The sequence below is a fragment of the Pezoporus wallicus genome, unplaced genomic scaffold (assembly GCF_028554395.1).
Source record: "Pezoporus wallicus isolate ANWC-B61680 ecotype Strahan unplaced genomic scaffold, APGP_CSIRO_Pwel_v1 contig_2384, whole genome shotgun sequence".
In the NCBI taxonomy this organism is placed as follows: Eukaryota; Metazoa; Chordata; class Aves; order Psittaciformes; family Psittacidae; genus Pezoporus; species Pezoporus wallicus.
This window is the reverse complement of record NW_026640488.1, coordinates 2,442,739-2,465,323: the sequence shown is the minus strand read 5'-3', so window position 1 is coordinate 2,465,323 and position 22,585 is coordinate 2,442,739. Positions and strand designations below refer to the sequence as shown.

The 22,585-nt window shown below is 39.4% G+C and overlaps 1 protein-coding gene and 1 long non-coding RNA gene across 3 annotated transcripts in view; both read right to left on the bottom strand.

Annotated features, from left to right (window-relative positions):
* The window catches only part of GUCY1A1 (guanylate cyclase 1 soluble subunit alpha 1), a 35,161-nt gene extending 19,740 nt beyond the window's left edge, over positions 1–15,421 (bottom strand). The window contains exons 1-2 of one of the 2 annotated variants that reach the window (XM_057419158.1): positions 15,260–15,403; positions 3,261–3,380 (exon numbers count right to left, since the gene is read on the bottom strand). The gene's annotated coding sequence lies outside the window, so the exon portion shown is untranslated. Of the gene's footprint in view, positions 1–3,260; positions 3,381–15,259 lie in introns of both variants that reach the window. The other variant, XM_057419157.1, reaches the window with a different exon arrangement.
* The window catches only part of LOC130604569 (uncharacterized), a 185,844-nt gene that overhangs the window by 125,781 nt on the left and 37,478 nt on the right, over positions 1–22,585 (bottom strand). The gene's annotated exons all lie outside the window — the stretch shown is intronic.

Below are 22,585 nucleotides of genomic sequence, written 5' to 3'. Positions count from 1 at the left end.
GGATTGTGACCTGTGTTGCTGCAACATTAGATAGCTACAAAGTCAGGAGATTAAGAAAATAATTACCTTTGTTTTCAGAGAAGAAAATAAGTTATCTCCTTTTCCATCTTGTCCCTGTTGTAATCAGCAGAAAATAAGTTTCAAGGAATACATAAGTGAACTTCAAAACTGCTAATATGTCTCATTTTAAGGTCATTACGAGACAGACATTTCTGCTGCAAGTGACAGGACAAGGAAATGGCCTTAAATTGTGCCAGGGGAGGGTTAGATTAGGTATTAGGAAACATTTCTTTACTGAAAGGGTTGTCAAGCACTGGGACAGGCAGTCCTGAGAAGCGGTTGAGACTTTCCCTAGGGGTATTTAAAAGATGTGTAGATGTGGCACTTAGGGATATGGTTTAGTGATGGACTTGGCAGTGGTAGCTGATGTTCTTTAAGGTCTTTTCCAACCTATATGATTCTGTGGTACTATAATAGGATTTGTGTAATACGATCTGTAATAAGGTACCTTGATATTGAAAACAGTGTTCTTAAAGACGGGAAAATCCTGAAGTATCACTGAATTTCTGGTACTAATTTTATGACTGACTCATTTCTCTCTAATGGTCTGAAGCAAATCCCTGGACCCAAATATATCCCTGAGAGAAGCCCAGACTCCAGATGTGAAAGTTATATTGCAGACACATCTCTGCTTTCAATTAAAGGCACAGGGGGAGTCCTAATTACTGCACCCACGTTTTGGCATGTAGCTAAAGGAAGGACTGATTCCCAAATGTTGTTTATAAAAATATATATTTGTCATTTTAAGTATCGCATGTACTTTCATAGGGTAAATATTTTTCCTACACCAGGACCAAATAACAGGGAGGCACGCTGAGAAGATAGCGTGGGAAAAATACTCTCTTCCTTTTCACCTATCTGTGAAAACACTCCATAGCAAGCCCAGCAGGCAGCCTCACAGCACCTGATTCTCTGCTTCCCTGCTCACACGCTCAGGCAGAGACAGCAGCCTTTGGCTGTGGCACATCTTCGGACCCTCACACCAATTCGAAGCATGGCTTGTGGCACCAGATAAGCAGTTTATGATGAAGGTGCTATCCCTGAAAACCCCAACCTGCTTACACTGTGGGAGCTCTTGAAGGCGACTGCTCATGGGCATTTTTCCTGAGGCAGAGTCAATGATACCTCACAAACACTAAAAATAACCTGCTGTATGCAACCATAACACATTAGTTAGATTGTTTGTTTTTTTTTTTTAAATGAGAAATCCTGCTATTGAATTGACATAACTGTTGACACCTCAAGTGACCTGGGTACCCAGATGAGTAAACTATTGAAACAGAGGAGGTGCTGCAGTGAGGGCAGGCAAAACCAAAAGCAACCCACAGTGTCTGGAAACGATTCTCACACTTTAATATATTTTAAATATAGCATTTAATCTACATTTGCAGTCCATGAAAGTACAATACTTTTATAAAAATCGTAAGAAGAAAGATAAGGTCTTCAGAAGCCTTTCAAGAATTAAAACTTGTCCTGAGGACATGTGGTATTTATGACAGTTATCAAGAGTTAGATGTAAAGACATAAGTCTTGCCTACAGCAAATGGAATGTAAATTAGAATCCACAAAAGGAGAAGGGCTGTGTTTCTACAATATGAAGTAATTATCAACAGTTGTTTTTACTGATTCTTTACAAATACCTACTTACAACTGCATCTCTCAAACTTACTGATACATAAAACTTCTCTCATATAACTGGACTTCAAATGCCCACAAAATCTGATTTTTACTTAATTCATAGATCAAACTTTCTTTTTAGGAGCAGGGAATGTAAAAAAAATACTTGCAATTATTCTAATAAGAGTAAAATCAAATAAGTTTTTATCTCACACTACTTTTTTACTGAAATTTTCAGCTAGCATACATGACTTAGCCAGGATTGCTGTATCATGTAGAATAAACTATTTAAAACATCTAAATTTCCAATGCATTAAGGAACTTCTCATTTGAGAACCATGGTCTGGATTAACTGTGAAGCATGATGATAAAATAATTATCCTACTTCTTCAAAGACACTTATCTTGCTGAGACTCCTACATGCATGCATTCATCTGATTGAAATTCAGTGTGGGGAACTGCTTCCACAACTGACACACAGGTTTGCATAAACACCATTATTGTTGTTATTTTCCCAAAGATACTGAAGCATTGTCAAGTAATACAAAACACTGATTGTAGTGTGGTATGACGGTGCTTATGGTTAAACATTCCCTTTGTGTTCACAACTTGAAATTATAACGAAGAGCAAGTTTTATAAATAAAGGTCTCTGAACTCTGTATTTCTTAAAGAACTGTTTGAAAACTAGGTCTGTAGAAAGCAAAGTGTTTCATTAGTAGATTTCAATTGCAGAGTTTTCTGACTGAATATCTGCCACCTGCCACTTCTGTTTACAATGTCGACACAATCATTTGTGCACTGAACATCACTGACAACTACCTTTCAGATTTATTTTTAGTTAAGCACTCATGCCAACTACTGTTGAAGTCAATAGCTGGTTTCTGGACATAGCAGAAATAAGATTAACCTAACAGGTCTGTGACTTTTATCACAGAAATACTGATTTGCATCTCTCTTATTTTTGAAGCCAAATAAAGCCCAGGCTTTTTTTGTTTTGTGTTTTCACAGCTTGGTGGGCAGATGTGATGGTAAACACTGAACTGAGGTATTTGAGATTCTGGAGAAGTCAAAAACTATGCATGGAAACCTAACAACAGGAACTTCTAATTAGTGAAAATCATTTATCCCACACCAGCAAGGTTATGTCCTTGTCATTTTTCTGACAGAGAAAAATATATTGACTGAAGAAGAGTATTCAACCGGAATAGATGAGTGAAGAGCTGCTTTCACAGCCATCATGCAGCTACTGATTCTGTTTTAGCTAAAGCCCATGGCAAAGAAAGCAGCTCTGAAGGAGAAATCAGCTACTTTCCCAATTGTTCTCTTCCATGGTATCGGCAAGGCAGGACCAGCAGGCACCTCCTTTTTTATTAAATGCTTACAAAGTTTCTGCTAGAAAACAGGTTTAAAATCATTTAAATTGCTGATTTGGGCATGTGCATTGTAAATGAGTACCTTAATTTTTTCTTTCCCTGATTGGCCTGTCATTTTTCTCAAAAATGTAAGGGCAGCTACAGCTATTCACAGCCCACCCCTTTCAAAATCTGCCAATTTAAATAAAGATATGAGCAGTAGATCTTACCTTTGAAAACCACAGTTGCAAAGCCTATCAGCCCATCCTCTGAGACTGAATGCTTTAGGAATAAATTACAATTCCAATTTCCCTGTTGAGCAGATCACTTAGTTGCTTTCTAATACTACTCTGGAAAATACAGCAGATATGCATTTAAAGCAGAGAAAGGTAGGTAATTATGGCAAATATATAAATTTATATTATCTTTGAAAACACAGGCTTCTTTTTCACTAAAATTACAAAGCAAAGTAAAGATAAGAAGTTCTGTGAAATACTGAGCTTGCACATGTGGTATTAAGAGAAATTAATGCTGTGATTTAATCACAGCAAATATGCCCTCAATGACTAAGGCTAGCCTGATGTTAGTGTATACCACCGCTATAACAAAACTAAATATTATAGAAATCAAGACGCAGATTTTGGCTTCCTGTAGACTGTTCAATCTGTGATGCTTGTTATTGCCTCCAGTGCAATTGCTGGGAGTTATCAGAGTTACTGATCCTTCAAATCCTTCCATTCAATTTATTCTACTTCTCTTTTAAGCATGTGAAAGAAATCAAATTGCACAGATTTCTCAGATTACTTTTGCATAGGAAACGTCAGCAAATGCAAATGACAGCAGCAGGGAGAATAAGCCATGCAAACATAACTCGGAGATAATGCCATGTTTGCCACATACTCTGTAAGTGGAACGTCCCCTTGGCCTTGATGGTAGTTTCATGTAGAGACTGAGGTGAAAATGTGGCCCTGAAGAAAAGTAAGCTGAAAGTATTTATGGGTCATTCAGCTTTAACACATCTATTTAAAAGTGAAAGGACTGTATAGGACAGACCATAGCAAAAATCTAGGTTATTCAGATCTAGAATTGTGAGATCCTTTATAAAGGAATTTCTTATTTAAATAATACTTTCATTGAAAATCAGAGGATTATTGAGGCATTAACACAAAAAAAAATACATGACATATATGCTACTTCTCCAAACTTTCAGGGGTGCTAAACAATGAAGATCCATCCTTATGTCTAAAAAAATACTATCAATTTGAATCATAGAATAGTAGAAGCCTCAATCAGTGCTGCTTCCCCAGTTATAATAGATGCATTTAGAAAGATTTGTCATGCCTTAAACCATGCTTTATACTGATTCAAGTGCATTAACTGTTGAATTGCAGCTTCTTATAACAGTATCAAAGCTGAATATTAAATCCCACAAAAATAAAAATAATGTCATCCATCTTTTTGGAAGTTTAGAGTCTGCTTCAGTTCCGGTTATTTCAGTGATGGAGTGCTGAGCACAAACAGGCACAGGAACATATGCCTGGCTTGAAATACTTGTGAATTCCATTGATATTCTCTCATTTCTGTGGCAGACATTTCAGATTAACAGAGATTAAAGAGATTAAGAAATTTGGAGTAATGAAAATCCAAGAAAGTGTTAACAAAGAACACACTGTAGAATCTCTTATCAGATGTACAATCACTGGCCTCTAATTTGAGGTAAACATTCAGGGTTTAAGTATGTAATAAAAGTAAATTAGATGTATTTAAACCGTAAGGATTCTCCTGCTACTTTTCCCACAGCCTTTTGTGACTTTTGGGGAAAGACTTTCAGGTCTTTGTCTCACTAGGAAAATGCAGATAATTTTTCCATAAAAGAAGGGGGATGATTTCACCAGAGGACTTGAATTTTCCAAAAGACTAGAATCATATGAAAAACTTTTACCAAAAAAATATGTCATGCAAACTAGTAAGCTTCTATAATACACAACATGAACTTTGTACGTTGTAGGAATAATGGGGTAATCGTCCTGGAGTTATTATGGATACATGGTGGACAACTGTCCATAGTTGTATCTGCATTGACTGTAACAATGTTAACATCACAGATTCTGCTATTTCAGAACAGAGTCTGAAAGATCAAAACTTTGCTCCAGTCCTCAGATAGCAGTTTTTCTCATTTATCATAGCACTATTTTGCAATACCTACTGTCTTTCATTATGTCAGAGAGAAAAAGGAGAGAAGGAAGATACAGACGATTTTGTTTCAAATGCCACTGATTTAAAGACCAGATACACACTGTTACTGATTTAAGATTTCATAGTTTTGCATTTTTTTTCTTAAAGATATTTCACTTCTCTTTCGTAATACATTTATAAGGAGGCTCTTTTCTTTCTCCATCAGGCCTTCTGAAATACCAGTTAGTGCTGCACAGGCATCTGAGATCCTAGGATGGAAGCACTACTTACCTAGCTTACTTGAAAGCCCTGACCTGCAGTCCAATGAGGCAGCACAGAAGTGCACTAATGTCACTAATCACCAAGAACTGGAAGCCAGGCTCTCCTTGCACTGTGCCACCACAGAAGGTAAGGAACTAAAAGGGGACTCAGTTTCTTAGTTCAAGGAGTGGCAATTTATGCTTCAGTGCTGGCAGCCTTTGGGTTTCAGTGCTCAGGAAAAATGAGCACAGAACACAGCTTGAGAGTCTTGCTCTAGAGGGTAGGGCTTCAAATGTGAGCATCAGCTAAGGAGAAGTAGCAGCAGATAGGCTTGTGGAAATAACAGCTGACTAATGGACATTGCCAGTCATCCTTGAAGGTTAAAATCTGAACGCTCAAGTGACAGGCAATGACTGTGTGGGATCTTGGCTGCACTGACGTTATTGAGGTAATGGAGTCATCTCAGTTGTAATTCACTGAGGACCAAAATTAATATCAAATGTAATTGATAAACATCTTTATCTCAACACTTCAGCTTGTGCAATGACAGATAAACTACCCAGGTATTGTGAAGCTCAGTTTTAATGTAGGACCTATCCCACATCAAAGGTCCTTCAAGTACTTTTTCCCACCAAAATGTAGAAGAACAACCACTCTGTATGTTCTGTTTTCTAAATCTGTAAAATGGGCATCTACCACTGAATACCTGTTTTTTTTCATTATATTAAGAAACTACATTCATTTCAAAAATGGAGCCAGGTTACAAGATGTCTCCAACATGCCATGTCGCATACTGGCACTGTGAATAACAGCTCAAGCTAATAGAGAAAACATTTCATCTGTTTCAGAGGTGAAAGGAGAGACAGACTGGACAGTGAACTGTGGGTGAAAACCTAAAAATGAACCAAAATCAAATTCTGGCCCTGGCAAGTCCATATGTACTCAGAGTAGTACTTCAAATGGGTTTTGAATGGCATTGAAATAGAGTACCCTGTAAAGAAATGCTCCTTTGACTGGAAAGTTAAGGGTTTTTGTTTACTGGGTTCTCGATAAAAGAAAACATCTAACAGATAACAAGTTTTACCTCTGTATTTGTGTATGCGCACAGACAGAGAATGCTACATAGCCAGTTCCCCCTTCTTCTAGAAATATATGAAATTCCGTGATGAAAAGGCTGAGAGACCATGTGTATAGTTAAGCAGGTGGGAGAGAATGAGAGGCATGAGTTTCTAGAGGATATAACTACAAACCTAAGTTTAAGGATAAAGAATGGTAGCATCTCCTTCATGAAGAACTTCTTGCCAAGATGTAGACAGTATTTTTTTAAGCCTTTTGGCATTCTGAAGCATCCGGAAGCACCGTGAATCTCGTGGAGTGTATACTCTCGACAGGTAAAAACAAAACAGGAAAGAAAGTTTGCTGCACTGTGTATAATCTTTCTTTACATGGGGTCAGAAACCTTTGACATTTCCGCTTACAGTTTAGGTGATGTTGAAAATCCAAAACATTGTTTTAAATGTTTGTACCTGGCAAGTTCTAGTGAGGCAAAAGCACTAACTTTACAAGTGTCCTGTGACAATGGAGAAATTACGTTCTCACAGTATCACACGTATCTCTGCATCATATTCACGTTGTAAACCCCTGCTCTAGGTTTTTAACTCTGTTTATAACAGGCATCTAAATCCCACACTGCCCATACTATATTAAACTGACAACAGGATTCCATTCCTAATTAATGCAGCCTCTTTGTTAAAAGACAGTACCAAATCTAAGTTTAGCATTAAAGATCTGAATGCATTTATTAATATTTTACTAAAGATTATGAGTGGTTTTCATGATTGCAGAGTAACAGTTGGAAAAGAAAACACTGAGGATATGTTATAGAAAATCGTGCAAAAACCGTCTTATTTTTGTGCATTTATGCCAGCATTAGACAGATCAGCCATTTAAAATACAGTACATTACAGAAACTGCAGTACAACTATTTTTTTTAAATATTTCAACCCATTAGATGCTTTTCTGCCGCCGCTACTCTCATTTCAGTTTCTTACCTCATTTTTTCCCTATTCCACTTTATTGCTAACAAAAATCTGCCCACAACATGGGCAGGGATGGATGTTATTTTTCAGCTTTTACTACATGTAAATCATAATCCTGTATTCCATCAGTACTCCTTGCTCTTCACCACTTCAAAGCATATTTGAAAAAAGACTTTTAGCTTTTAATTCCCCTCTATCTATCATTTAAACCTAATTTTGCTTAGAACTTAGTATTACTTAGGACTGCAAAAAAGGGAAGGAAGATATCATGAAACCGCATTTCATATATTACATTAATCAAGCATTAAAACCATTTTTAATGGTATTTGCTAGTGCCAGTCTCTAATCTTCTAAGAGAATGAATATTCTGTGATGATGCCCACCACTATCTCACACATGATACAGTTGCACACTTCAAACTTTTTGACTAAGCTGTGATGTTATGTTTGGTGGTGTTATGGTCAGTGACTTTTTCCACATATAATTGACTATTACTGAATTTTCCACAGATTTGGAGCATGTAACATGCAGAGTAAGTGCAGAGGTGATTTAAGTTGATGCCGATTTTCAGATCACCTGTAGACTCTGTGTCCTACTACAAATGTAGTCTCTGCCTCCTTGAGCCTACCAAAATGTTTTGCAAGCCATGCCTAACTTATGACTGGAAGACTGCTCTCTATGCTACTCCACTGCCACCACACTTCCAAATGTTTTTTCTCTGGGAAGGGAAATATTTCATTACCTTTTAGCATTCGTGTAGGCTGCCTTTCAGTCAGTGAGATCAATACTTGGTCAGCATGTGAAAGTTCTTATGGAGGTTTTGCTTAAACCTAAATAATGGTATTTAACCTTCTGTCTGGTGATTTCATCCTTGGGCAGGTTGCTCAGCAGACAGATTGTGCCAGTTAATTTGCATTCTGCTTCTTCTCTGTCGCTATTGCTAGGTGTATTATTTGCCTACTTTAACCTCCCAGAAGGTCCAAATTAAGATCAGGGCAATACCCAAATATAGAGTAAAAGATGATATTTGACCTGAAGGGTTTGCCTTCTGAATAGTTAAGACAGAAAAATGGGATATGAAAAGAAGGGGTCAGATGCCTCTTTTAGAAGTGGGGAAATAAGTCATGCTGGAAATCACAAAAGAAAGGCTGCTGCTGAGCTAGGAAGTGAATGTAGACTTCTTGAACTGAGTTGCACAAGTTTTTTTGGCCAGGAGTTTAATAGACCTGAGTGATTTACAAAAATCAGGTCAAAGCTAATAAAAATTTGAAGTCAGATTTTAAAATAAATATGAGAATACTGCACATTTCTACAAGTGAAATCCAAATATATTTTGCAGGTAGGATTTGTAAAAGGGGGTAGGTGCTATATATAAAAGCAGAACAAAAAAGCTGTCCTCACCCTATAGGTTCATGGCTAACACACACTTGGTTTAACTTCACTTTCCCATTTCTAAAGGCTCTGTAATTACTTATAGGAAAGGCATTTCCTCTTGGCTGGTTTTATTAGTACTATGCAACCTGTTTGAGAACCTTTAACTGCAATAAAATAAGGAATAGCTTTAAACTGAAAGAGGGGAGATGTAGATTAGACATTAGGAAATAATCCTTCACTATGAGGGTGGCACAGGTTGCCCACAGAAGTCGTGGATGCCCAATCTCTGGCAGTGCTCAAGGCCAGGTCGGAAAGGGATTTGAGGTGGTGTCCCTACCCATGGCAAAGGGGTTGGAACCAGATGACCTTTAAGGTCCTTTTCAGCACAAACCATTCTATGATTCTATGATAAAATTAACTGTAATTATTCTATCATGATTTCCTCAAGATTTTGAGGGGAAGAAAAGAAAAAAATCAGTTCCACATTGACCAAAATCCTTGAGAAGCTTCACAAGACAATCCCTCCCTTCATACCACCCTTCCCATGTGAATCCCATTAGAATTTCCTAAAACCCTACCTCTAAATATGCTTTATGAGCTCTACAATCAAATGGCTATATTTTCACCAAAATTTGAACAGTTTATCAATGCACCAAATATTTTTTTCTCAGCATGAGGCAAGTGGTTTTGCACTCTCAGCTTGCAAGTGCAAATCGACAACTACAAAGACCATTTTGGCAAAAGAAAAAAATAATTTAAAGTTAGATTGATGCATGCTTTCTCCAAACACAGGGAAATTTTAGCAGTGCTATTTAAAACAGGATCTGCAATGAGTATTTTAGGCTCCAGGGTGCCTGCAGTCAGGACTAGGGAGCCACACAGCTATTAATATAAGCAGACACCCCTCCCTGTTAACCAGAAGGCAGCAACTGGGTATATTGTCTCCTGTTTTCAAATCATAGGAATAATTATGAGCAACTGCAAAATCACAGTTTTTCCAAGCACCGAACTGGAAGTCTTTCTGAGGTGTTCCTCCATTGTAGTCAGGCCTTTACTATTGCTTTTTCATGTGCGGAGAGTTTCTGTATTTGCCGAGGAAAGAAATCAGCTTTCCCTTAAGAACTTTTGTCAGTCTCCATCTGTATCAAGTGCCAAGTGAAAGGTGAGGTTAAAATTAAATTAAAGACATCTTTACCTCAGTCAGCATTAGAAAGGCAGTCATCACTATATAACACACTACTATCTAATATACCATAAAGAAACCTGCTATTCATTAAAAACAGGGAGTTTAACAGCAACTACTGTGGCATCACAGAAACCATAAGTTTTACTACACCCTCTGGAATCGATGACATTCCAGAATTAAACCAGAAAGATTCCCACAAAATATATTTTCTCCACAAGAGCAGGGAAATATATTTTTGTTCTGAATACCTCAGAATGGACCTGGGGAAGAGATTCACTTCATAAATGTATGTTTCTTTCAATTTCCTTTTGTGGAAGAGAAAATAATCAAGGGATTTTAGCACACTGCTTTCTAGTAAGAAATTTTTACTCACTGAAACAATTGGATGACTTGCATGGGATATTCCCCGAAGCTCTCTAATACAAATAACTGTCAAGGGCTAGATTCCGCAACATCTTTGATAACATCTTTGGAACTGGTTCCAGCCTCCTCCATGATGATGCACACACCCTGCTTTCTCGATTACAAGCCACATAATTAAAGCTCTCTTCCTGAGCCGCTGCATAGCTGACCTATTTTCTATATGGACTTGTCCAAAACAATCAATAGACACAGCCATGCATAAAGTGCAAGGCATAGCTGAACAGCAGCCAGAGAGGGTTTCGGACAGCCCTCTGCCCTGTAGCCCCATGCTGGGATGCAAGTCTTCAGGTATTTTTCCCCTTGCCCCAGGGCACAGAAAAAGTGGTCCTGGCACTGAATCAGGGACAGCATAGCATTCCCTTCACGTTCAGGTAGATACAAATAATAGGAGGTACATACAGCAGGTCTCATGAAAAAAGTACCCTCTCAGAAATTATATGTACAGTCACAACTTGATTATCATCTAGGGTTAGTGTGCTGCCTGTAAGAAATTAACCTAATGGTGCAGACTTGCACAAGAAAGCGGCTACTTCTAATAGCAGGGCACCATTCTCTTGGAACAGATACTTCTAGTATGAACATGAAAGAAGAAAATCAACTCACAATGCTAGGGCATTCAGTGCGCTTAAAAACCCTATCATATAATAGGAAATATGAATGAAAAATAAGTGGAAGTGTATATCACAAAAGACTATGCTCTGATAGGGCGAGAATGTCCCAAAGGCTGAAGGCCTGCGGAAGCCCTAAAGCTCAAATTCACCTAGTGTCTGAAGCAATGAACAGGACTTGGTGAGGTATAATGTCCTGGGTTCAGCAGTAGCAGTCATGTTTCTCCTTCGTGGTAGCTGGTGCAGTGCTGTGTTTTGACATAGGAAAGTGTACAGATTCCTGTGTCTCATTCCTGTGATGCTTTGGCTGAAGGGACGCAAGCTGGGAAGTTAGGGGGTCTGTGTTTTATACCAGCCTGCCCTATGGAAAGCAAGGATGGGCTAGCCCTCTACAGTGAAGTAGAATTAACCTGTAAAGAATGTATTTGTTCTGACTTAGGCCATGAAGCAGCAGAGCAACTGACAGCACTGAAACCTGCATTCCTATGAAAAGGGAGTAGATGTCAGCTTGCTCCGGACTCTGCATCTGCAAAAAGTAAGTGAGCATCCTGTGTGAGCTCTTATAAATGAGCAGCCAAAATGACAAAGAAGCATTAACACTAAGCTAAGAGTAGCATCACCTGAGCAGGACAACAAAACAATGGGAAGAAGGGCATATTACCAAATGAGTAGCAATCAATACCTGTGTTACAATTAAAATGCTTTGTTAGAGATATTAACATAGTCTATTCAATTGTTTCATAGCAGGTGGATATATAAGCAAAAAGCTCATAAAAAATATCCCTTCTCTAGCAAATTTTGCTGCCTGTATTCAAAAATAGATAGATAAAATTTTTTGTTTATGCCCTATCTAGAAACCCTGGTCAGAAGCCCAAGTCCATTTATGCACATGATCAAATTCTACAGGAATTTTAAAATTAAGTAGATACTAATATTCAGTCCAGAACAGTGATGCTTTCTTGATCAAAGACTTATGCCCTGAACACTGACTGAAAAATACAGTATCTGTTCAATGATAATCTCGAATCTTTGTTCTACCCGTCACACAAGACTTCCTGAATAAATCTCATATGCATTAGAGGCATATCTCAGATGCTCAAAACATGCTGAATAGAATATTTAATGTGACGTAAATGTGAGATTTGGCTTAATTTAAATTTCAAGTGCTAAAAATCTTAATTGCAACACTAAGCATCTAAATAAATGCAGTGAATTTTAATAAACATATAGACAATAAAGGTCTTTAAAAAGGAAATCGTACAAAATGTGCAAGGAATTCCAGCAAAGGAACTCTAATGGCAGCTCTCCACGGCTCAATTTTCATTTGCTAATAAAATGTGCAAGCTGAAACACAGTGATTTCTAAATATCATTACAACAAAATTTCTTATAACACATCCTGTAGTTTCCGATTAACTGTTTTAAAGACTTATTTTTACCTCTGTTGAACTCTTCTTAAATGAGTAAGTTTGTATAAAAAAAGGAAACTGGCTGCTTGTCTACAGAGTAGATGCAAAATGCATCCACTATCTTCCAATACATATTTCCTTGTTGATAATTTAGAATATTTTGTCAGTTTCCTTAGATTACTGAGGTGCTTTTTTTTAACAAAATTAAAATTTGTAACATCTCTTGGTTAACAATTCATTTCAGTTATAAGCAAAATAGCTGCACTTGCTACAAACTCGACTTCGACTTCCTGGATTGCTTATTTTGAGTCCCAGTATTTTTTTTAGATTTGCAAACATATGGCATTTATCTTCATAAAGGCTGTGGTATTTTATGTTGCATTATGTGACATCCCCGGTTTTTTGACTGCTACTGCTGTTTTGAGTATTATATTTTATTACAAACTCTTACTTATGTTTTGATTTCAGTATGGGATGTGTTTTGCAACAGCTTGTCATAGAATGGTTAAAGACAGGTTTCTTAAAGAAAGCATTAATCAGAATAAGATGCATACACAAGACTTCAGTACTTATTCTTATGGACACAACATTAAAGACCAACCTTGACTTCTCATTTTTAACAGTTCATCAAAAAATTAATTGAATAATATAAGTGAACACTCAGCAAGTGAACCAGTGAGAGAGGGGATGGTGAGCCATTTTATTGATAATGTCAAAAAAGGCTAAAAAACCCACTGCAGAACTAAATTCCTTACTTTCTCCTGCAGCATTTGCCTCATGATCTTGCACTCTCATGACTAGCAATAGCTGCAAGCTACAGAATTCCACTGGAAAAAATACAACCATGAGATCTCAAGATGTGATTTTCTTCTTTCTTCTTCCTTACATTTCCTGCCTGCTTTAAATCAGCATGATTTCAGCAATTGCTTTTCTCTTCTGAGAATTTGCAGTGTAGTCTTTTGTACCACCATTACGGTATTCCTCATGCTTTCTTACAGTCATCTAGTTCATTTAAGGTTCTTGCTATTGGCAAAGCAAAGCAAAGAGAACAGTCATCAGCACTGCAGAATGTATTGCCATATGTAGCACCCCAGAGCAACACAATCCAAGCAAGACACTTTGCTACTATAAGGAGAACTTCCCATGCTTGCATTTGTAACACATCAGCACACACTCTCTGGTTGCTTAAATGGCTTAACTTCTCTGAGTGAATAATTGTGTAAATGGTCTGTTACTGGAATCTCTTTCCAGCATGGGCTGGTACCACCTTTTGTTCCTAACCCTGGAAAAGCAGCAGACCCATTAATGTGATTGAAAGTGTATGCTGCCCTATGCCTACTTTCTGTAGTATGGAAACAAATCGTCTTAATCGTAACTACAAGAAAAGGGAGTGGCTCCATTGGGAGTCTTAGGAAAACCTGTAGGATTAGACCATTTCCAAATAAGTAAAACACTGTTCTATTCATAGAAAAGTAATTAAAGTCTACACTTGTTATGAAAACGTGCGCTGTTACATTTTTCTGTAACTCTGTATTCTGAGACTTCACAGTGGAAAATCTGACTGAATAAAAATGTCTTTTTTCCTTCTAGTATTTCAACTACCAGAACTCTTACCAGTTCTCTTTAGACTAACCCATATGCAGGCCAGTGTAACCTGCAGTCCAGTGAAAGTGCAGAACCCAAATCAAGCATTGCAGACAGTTAATTTCAGCGTAGTACTCATAGTTAGCAGTACTGAATCCTTGCTTAGGAATTTTTTCCGGTTAATTCATCCTTCGAACTTAGAAAGCCATCGCCCTATATACACAAAGTGACCAGCTCTGAAAACAGAGCCATTTTAGGAGGAGCATTAGATCGAACTTGAGAGAGCACATACAATGTGTAAAAGTACTCCTTTACAGCAGAAAGAAACTTTTCAAGTGTCTCATGTTTATACATAGAGATGATTTTATGCAAGGACTACTAGGCCTAGGCTAGTAACGGCCACTGAACTTCAGCCACAGAAACAACTCTTATCCACTCAGAAAAGGAATTAGAAGTGTAAAGTCCTGACAAAAACAGAAAGAATGGTGTAGCAATGAAAATCGACTGAAAACGTAAACTGCCAATCATAATGAATACAACACAGTCTAGGGTTTCATTTTTCCTTCCTAGAATAAAAAGAAATGAAATAACAAATGCAAAAATGCAGTTATTATTAAAATATCGAGTATGTGATTAAAGACCAGGTTTGTGTCTAATTCATGAAATGCAATGATACGAATTACTCTGAAAACCAGATAAGAAACCTTACCTAAATACAATGCAGTAACACTAGCTTGAATAGGTCTGAGTCGCTTGACGGGCAGCGGCAGTTAGCAAATTCTTAGAGAGCCTCACAATGCACAAAGGCAGACAAGCACCCCTCCTGGCTGGAGATCTCTGCGAGCTCCCAGACGGCTTCCAGCCCCAAATCGCGACATAACGCCGCTCAGGACCACATCTGGCTCAAGGCAAGGTGCACAGGGGGCTCGGGGCGCTGACAGGAGGGGGCCTCCGCGCCCCACTCCCAATCACGGGGCTCAGCCCCACACCGTGAGCCGGCCGAGAAAACCGGCCCCGGCCCTGCCCCGAGCTCCCCTCTCCCCGTGGGCACGGCCCGCCGCCCTGTCCCAGCGCTGTCCAGGGTCCCCGCCGCGCCGCCCCGCTCCGCTCCGCGCCCCGCTCCGCGCCCCGTCCGCGCCCCGTCCGCGCCCCGTCCGCGCCGCTCACTCACCATGTCGCGGGGGGTACCCGCGGCCGCGCAGCCCCGCGGAAGGGCTGTGTGAAGGGCAGCGCTGCCGATCCCTGCCACCGCAAAGGTGTATTTGGGGAGCGGGCGCGGCGCGGCGGCGGGGCCGCCCCGGCGGGCGGGAGGGGGCCCGGCGGGAGGGGCCTCCCTGCCGGCCCAATCAGGGCCGGGGCGGGCGGCCGCGGGCCGCGGCGGGGGTGGTGACGGCCCGGGGAGGGTTTGTCGCTGCCCCCCGGGCGCCCCGGGAGCGCGGCCCGGCCCCCAACAGCCGCGCTAGCGGAGCGCCGGCGGCACGGCGCGGGGCTGGCGCAGCGGTGGCTGTGCGCGGGGCTGCAGCGGGGCTTCGGAGGGCGCGTTTGAACCCGGCTTCGTGCAGCGCCGCACGGAGCTGGGTGTCGAGAAATGTCACTTGCGCAGTCAGGAGGTTCTGCCTGCGGCTCCCGCGCGGGTAGGAGCTGGTGGCTGCAGGGGTGGCAGGGCGTGGTGGTGGCTGCTGTGTTTTGCACACAAGCATCCTTCCGAGCGCTCTTTAGTTTGAAAATCGTGTGCTAGCTTATTCGTTTCGTTTGCACTTCCCCTACCACTGCTTCGATGTACTCGTCGATGGTGATGACACTGTGCAGCCTGTAATATATACGTTTTCATTCTAGCTTTGGATTGTGACTATTGAAACTAACAGCCAAGCGATGACAGAAAAGAAACAATACCTGTCCAGATAAGCACAGAAAAGAAGAATCATTCAAAATACCGGATAGCCAGGTTCAATTACAGATACAGATTCATGAAATAAATACAGATTCATGAAACGCTTTTTATAGAGTTGCCCAGGTCTGAAATTATAATCTTAATTCTTGCATGTCACCACTGAAACAGAATGACAACTCCACACTTCTTAAGTCTTCACAAATGCCATAGCGCATTTATAGCATTTTCATCGCGAAAATATCAAGACAGTTTTTGGAAGCCCAAGGTCAAAAATAGTTATTTTGTTGGAGATGGAAAACCAGCAGTGACTGACCTCATGGTAGTGTTAGTTGCCTTAATAAATCTCATGGAAACAAACAAGATCCACCAAGAAAAATGGCTTCTGTAAGCTGAAGGATAAGTTTGGAGGAGCAGCATACCTACACGGCAAGAGAAGAAGGGGTGTCATTTCTAGTAGCTCACTGCTGTACCTTAGCAAGCTAGTATGAGAGAGTTGAAATCAACCAAGCCAAAAGCAGCCCATCTCCAAATGGTTTTGAACAGAACAGTTTTACACAGAGTATCAAAGCTCAAGGTGCGAATGTTTTGTTGCTTCTTTGACTGTAAGAACTGAAAAACACTTTAACAAATGTGTCTGCTACGCACCATGCTTCCCTTACTGCAGTGTTAAAAGGAAAGAAACCTGTCAGCTGGAGTATGGAACTGATGAATTCCTTCAATCTCCGGTTAGTCAGTTGAAAATAATCTGCCAAAGCCTATTTTATTGCCATTTCTGAAGTTATTGACAAGCGATGTGAAACTCAATTGAGTGCTAAATGGTCTAGGAGATTGTGTACCTTATAAAATTACTCTGTTAATGGATAATGTATCGATGCAGCCTGTTGCTTTCAGAAACAAAAGATTAGTCCCAAGGCAAGGTTTGGTCTTGCTGATGTTTGCCTTTACCTGCAAACCACCCTAATTCTTGCTGTTCTCTCTTTTCTTGCCTCAGGGAACCGTCTTTTTTTTGTAAAAAAATAAAGTGGAACCAGCTTCTGAGCAATTGATATAAATAAATTCCATTACCAAGTTTCTGTTCCAAAAAGGAGTAAGAACTCCTATATCAGGGCGTACTATGCAGATTTAGATGTGCTGAACACTTCAGTGTAAACCTGCTGTGCCCAGTGTGGCAAATTGATGTTAAGCGAGAAAGGTGAATTTGGACATTTGGTAGGTAACTGGATCATCAGCACCCAGAGGTCTCTCACAGTTCTTGAAAAGCCATCATTCAATTGCTGTACATACTTGTAACGGCTTGCAAACTGGCACCAAGTAAAAACCAAAGAAAATGCTTATAGGTAAGCATTTGGAAGAATAAAGTAATATTTCAACTTCTATTAATTGAAACATTTATGTAAAGCAGTATTCATTTTACTTTAGTGATTGAAAATTTAGTTCTTGAAACAAAAATAGCTAAATTTCTTCCATAAAATCCTACAAATACCAAAAAGACCATGTTTCTATCAAGAAACACTTATGTCACACTTAAAAATGGCTGTATTTTCTTCAGCTTCTTTAAATTAAAGGTCTCTTTTTGACAGATAAAATAGAAAGATTATATTATATGTAACGCTCTGAGATATATGTATAATCAAATATAAGGGCATCATATTTCAGAGTATAATTAGCACTCTTAAACTGTCATTTACTGGCATCTGCTGTATTTAAATCAAGTTCTCAAAATCAGATGTCTTCAAAGAAGCACCTCTCAAATTTATCATCTCCCCCGTGGCAACTGAAATTTCTGAGAGTACAGAAAGCTGCAGCCCAAAGCTGTGGTGCTAGGCAGCTGATGGCTCAGCTTTGGTGGCTTCAGGCACCAGCAACACTATGGGACTGGAGATGCTGGCAGATCACAGAACTGGAGAAAGACTGAGGTTGGAAGGCATCTCTGGACGTCAACTAATCCAACCCTGCTGCTCAAAGCAGGGGCGACCGCAGTACGTTGTTCAGGGCAGTGGCTGGTCAAGTTTTTAGCAGATAACCTCTGTAGGCAATGTGCTGAGTGTTTGACAACCCTCACAGCAAAAAAAGTTTTTTCTTCTATTTAAATGGAATTTCCTGGTTTTGCCCACAGCCTCCGGTCTTTCCACAGGATGCCACTGAGAGCAGTCCAGCTCTGTATTCTTTTCTCTCCCATCAAATATTTATGCAAGTAGATAAGTCACCCAAAGCCTCCCCTTCTCTAGGCTGAACAGTCACAGCTGTCTGCACTTCTCGTCATATGTTAGGTGATGCTGTCCCTTAATCATCTTAGTAGCCCTTTGCTGGACTTACTGAATTGAATCCATGTCTCTCTTGTATTGGGGAACCCAGACCTAGACCTAGCACTCCAAGTGTGTTTCACCAGAGCTGAGTAGAAGGGAAGCATTATTCCCCTCCACCTGCTGACTGTGCTCATCCTAAAACAGGCCATATGCTGCTTATTGCAGCCCAATTGATATTATTTGCATTTATCACCAACACTACAAATAGCATTGTCGCAACTGTGCAGTGCCCCAGTTCAGTTAGTAGTCCATTCGGCTGTAGTACTATGCTTATTTAGGTTTTCAGCTCTTGAATTTTATTTGCTCAATCAGAGTCCTTCTTGTGGTCTCCCTGGCTCAGTTCACCTCTAGCTGGTGAACCCAGGAGTGATGTGGCTATTCTTTTTTCAAGGTGAGGGCAAACTTAATCCTTGCCTTAACTGTAATGCTTGGCTTTGTAGATTTGACCCATTTTCATATTTTTTTTTCGGGTCATGTTTCTTGTTTGTTATTGTAATTTCTACTCCATTCTATGATGGTACATTTTCAGTATTGTTATTCAACGACATTTATTGGAGACTTACAGGAAGAACACATTAGCTTTTCATTCCAGTGCAGAGGCGGTGCACATGACATAGAAAGGTGACAGTCACCTGATCCATGGCACTAGTAATCAAATTAGGTTTTACAGAACAAAAAAAGACAATTTTTCCTGAAGGTTAAAGGAGAATTTGAAAACCTAAAAAAAACCCCAAAATTGTATCATGTATCTTTTCAAGAACCTTCTAAGATCAATCTAAGTGCCAAGGGTGTGCTGCCAACTGAGGAGTTAATTTAATTTTGCAGTATCTAAAATACAACTGTACTGAGGTTACATGTGGGTTTTGGATACCTCTGCCACCTGCTTAGTATCCTTTTATTGCTTCAACTGTTCTTGCTATAGGGAGTTGAAAACACCATAGAAAACATACTATCACTGATGTGCCTGAAGGCATCTACTGGACTTTCTATTAAAATTAGATAAAATTCAGAGGAGGCTTCAGTGACTTATCCACATCTAGCTTCATTTGTCCTTTTCTGGACAACGTAAAATCATCTCAGAAATTACTTGTTGTTAAGTCTTATAAATATTTTCCTCAATATTAAAATGCTTTCCCTTCACTCTCTTCCACAGAAGGACTCCTTTTCACATAGTACATGTCATATTCTTACAGCTTTGGGCAGTCAAACCTGAGTATTTGTCTACCTTTTCACCAAGGAAAGTTTTGTGCAGAGTTTCAAGTCTGCCTTGAAGAAGGGGTTTGTTTTGTTGAATGAATAAAAGCACAGGTTCCCCATTCTTTCACAGACTTCATGCCCATGCAAGCAAGCTGTCTGGGAACACAAGTTTTCTGAGGCTCAAAAGCATTTTTGTGGCTGCTGCAAGTTTTCTTGGTGAATTGCTGTTTCCTGAAGGGCAGGCTGGATTTGTTTTGTGTCCTCTGACAACATGTCTGTGTCTTGTGTAGACAAGACAATTTTGTGAAGTTCTTATGGTATCACCATGGAAAGTCACAGAAATATTACAAAGGTTCTAACAGCATCATCAGATAAATAGGATTCTCAGCCTTCATCTTCACTGGAAGTTACAGGTAGACAGATTTCCTGTGGAAACATCTTTCTGCCAGTTGGATTTGCTTTCTTGCCCAGTATTCTTTTTTTTCAGTTGGAAGATGGATATAATTCTTGTTTGTACTGATTCAATATTAGTACCTCTTTTTAGATAAGGAAGTAGTGCTACTTGGCCAGAGGATAAATTTATTTAATTTCTTAAGTCATATTTAGGAAACTCTCAACTTTAAATACAAGTTTCAGCTTGAGTAATTGAAAACTCTTTGCATCCTCCTCTAATTCTTATGGCATCCTTCCTGTTGCAAGTGAATTGTTATGAAATCTTTGTCATGTGTTCTACTAAACATCAGCTATGCCTATGCGGTGTGATCCCGAATAATATTTCAGCTCCCTGCTCTAGGTGCGTGCCCAGACAACAACCTAACTTTGTCTTGGATGAGCTCTGCGAATGCATTCATTTCCATTGTGCATTGAGGAAGCCCAGGCAGGCAGGAAAGCAGCTGCAGAGTGCTCCCAAAGAGAACACAGAGCCTAGGGAATTAGGAGTACAGGGAGTAAACACCATAAAGTGCCTTTAAGCTGCAACAAGTTTCAGCCTTTTTCACACTTTATCTTCAGGTTAGTTAACTGATTCCTCAAGGCACAGGAATTCAAGTTTACCAAACTTTTGGTATTTCTTCATATGCAAGAAACTTGATATAGATTTTATATAGATTAGATTATTCATCTATTCAATGCATTTGTTACAGTTGGGAAAGACACAGCTATACTAGACAGTGGTGGAAAACTTGTCCTGAGACAATTTCAAACCATTTTCCCTGCTATTTAACAGCCTTTTACTGATGCTGTATGCCAGTTATTATATAGAGAAAAAAAAAAAGGAATTCTAAGCTACTCATTTTTGAGAAATGTTTATGTACTGTAGCCCACTGCTGTAATGCCACCCTTTTTCCGCAGTCTCCGAGTATCAGCTTAATTCAGCTGTTAAAATTATGTGGGAAATAAAAAACCTGTGCACAAGTTGGCAATCACATCTGAGGTATTCTCCTCTTATCTGCCGTCTTAGTATTATTGAAAATAGGATGAAGTATTATTCTTTAGCATAACAGTAGTTCCCATTCAATATTTCAATCCTTGGTATTCTAAATTAGATGAAGTTGCATTACTACATCATTTTAAAGATTACTCATTCACTTTTTGTTAAGGAGATTCTGTTTTCATTGTGTCAAGTACAATGGGTTCCAGTAATTTCTTTACGTTTGGATGCTGTGAGAGTACAAACATATGCGAAGATCCAACTTCCTATACACATAAACTCTCAATTTTCTATAGATATAATTGCTCATGAAAACATTCTTGAGTGAATTCATGAAGCTTCTCTTTTGCAGACTGTTTTGCAAACATCTGGATCCATTACTGATTTTGTGGGAAACTGTCATGAACAGTTAAAGAGACTTTATTCCAGAAATCCTTTTTTGTCAAAAGAAAATGGAACACAGTACTGAATCATCACCACTGAGAACACAGAGCATTATTTGCAAATTAAATTAGGTTAACTTCAGTTTTGCAAATGCTGGTTCGTATAGATAAGGATGTCTCTTTTATTCAAATTAACTACCATGGCAAATGCCTGCTGACCACACTGTAAGAAGGTAGGGTTTCTTGTTTTCAGTGTTTGTTCCAGGATCATTTTAGTTTGAAACCTCTTAGCTTGGTTTGCACAGAGTTAAAATGAATGGCAAAGGTATTATCATCAACAGAATCTAGCTCTCAGCAGTTGCTGCTGAAATCTGGAAATTTTGAATAGGCTTATCATGCTACTGATTGGAGTAGGTTTTCTAACTCATCAGAAAAAGCCTGCAAACACCCTCCCCCCTCTCCCCTGCCTCCCCCCCCCCCTTTAAACTGTGTTGTTTAATTTTAGTTAATGCAAATAAACACTGAGCTACGGTGACCTCATTAATCTCAATTCGTCTAGTCAAAGAAATCATGGCTAGGTAATGGAAACCTATCTCAAAATTCATATGGAGGAAAAAATAGTAATTCAGCCTTTTTTCAGGTTGTTCTTTTGGAGAAAAACAGAAAATAAAACAAAGAAGGAACATCCTTCTCACAGGACTTCTCATGTGGACTACTCACATGCAGGCGGTCTTATTTTTTTTCCTCTGGAAACTCAAGCAAATGGGAACTGCATTTTCAAGGAGTTTCCTGTTTTCCAGTTTTCCTTCTCCTGCCTGCCAGATCTTTCCTTTTTTCCCCCCTTCCACTTCCCTGCTCCCTGCACCCCTTCAATTCATCCATCCCCTTTTTTTCCTTTTTTATTTCCCAGCAATAGTGCGGGCTGCTGTCCGGTAACTTTCCTCTTCTTTCATTGCTTCTTCCTTTTCATTTTCCTCATCTGGTAGGAATAACACATATATTAAAGCCAGACAGAAATGGAATGTCTTACAGAGAACTGAGAAAGGAACTGCCTCCTGTCGCTCTCTGCAGCAGCAGAGTACTTCCTATTAAACACCAGGAAAAAGTTATTCCAATAATCTTGGTGAAACTCAATGCATTGTGTCAGCTGAGCACTGATAGTGTAAGAATAACCACGTGTTAATTATTTCAAGACAGATGAAAGCATATTATCACAAAATGTTGATTTCTCCCCCCACCCCAATATATGTGCATCTTTCCCTCATTCTAAAACTTTCTGAAATATTTTTTA